The sequence below is a fragment of the Aulonocara stuartgranti genome (genome assembly GCF_965226115.1).
Source record: "Aulonocara stuartgranti genome assembly, chromosome: 16".
Classification (NCBI taxonomy): Eukaryota; Metazoa; Chordata; class Actinopteri; order Cichliformes; family Cichlidae; genus Aulonocara; species Aulonocara stuartgranti.
Window position 1 is genome coordinate 9,000,940 of NC_138952.1, and position 284 is coordinate 9,001,223.

Below are 284 nucleotides of genomic sequence, written 5' to 3' on the forward strand. Positions count from 1 at the left end.
GACAAGGGAGAAAACTTTTTAAAACCAAAATGTTTTCTATCAAATCTAGTTTAAAGTTTTCTTCTACAAAACGGCCTCTCAGCCCATTCATATTGCATTTTGTTCCAAAGGATGGAAAGATGCGTGACAACAATATTCAAAGATGCGGTATTTTAAAATTGCGGTATTTTAAAAAAATGCAGCAAATCAAAGCCACACTACATGATAAACAGGCAGATGTCACTGATCTTGTCCTAAACTGGTGCTCCTTTGAGGCATTTGTTGATGGTGCCAAGAAAAGGCAA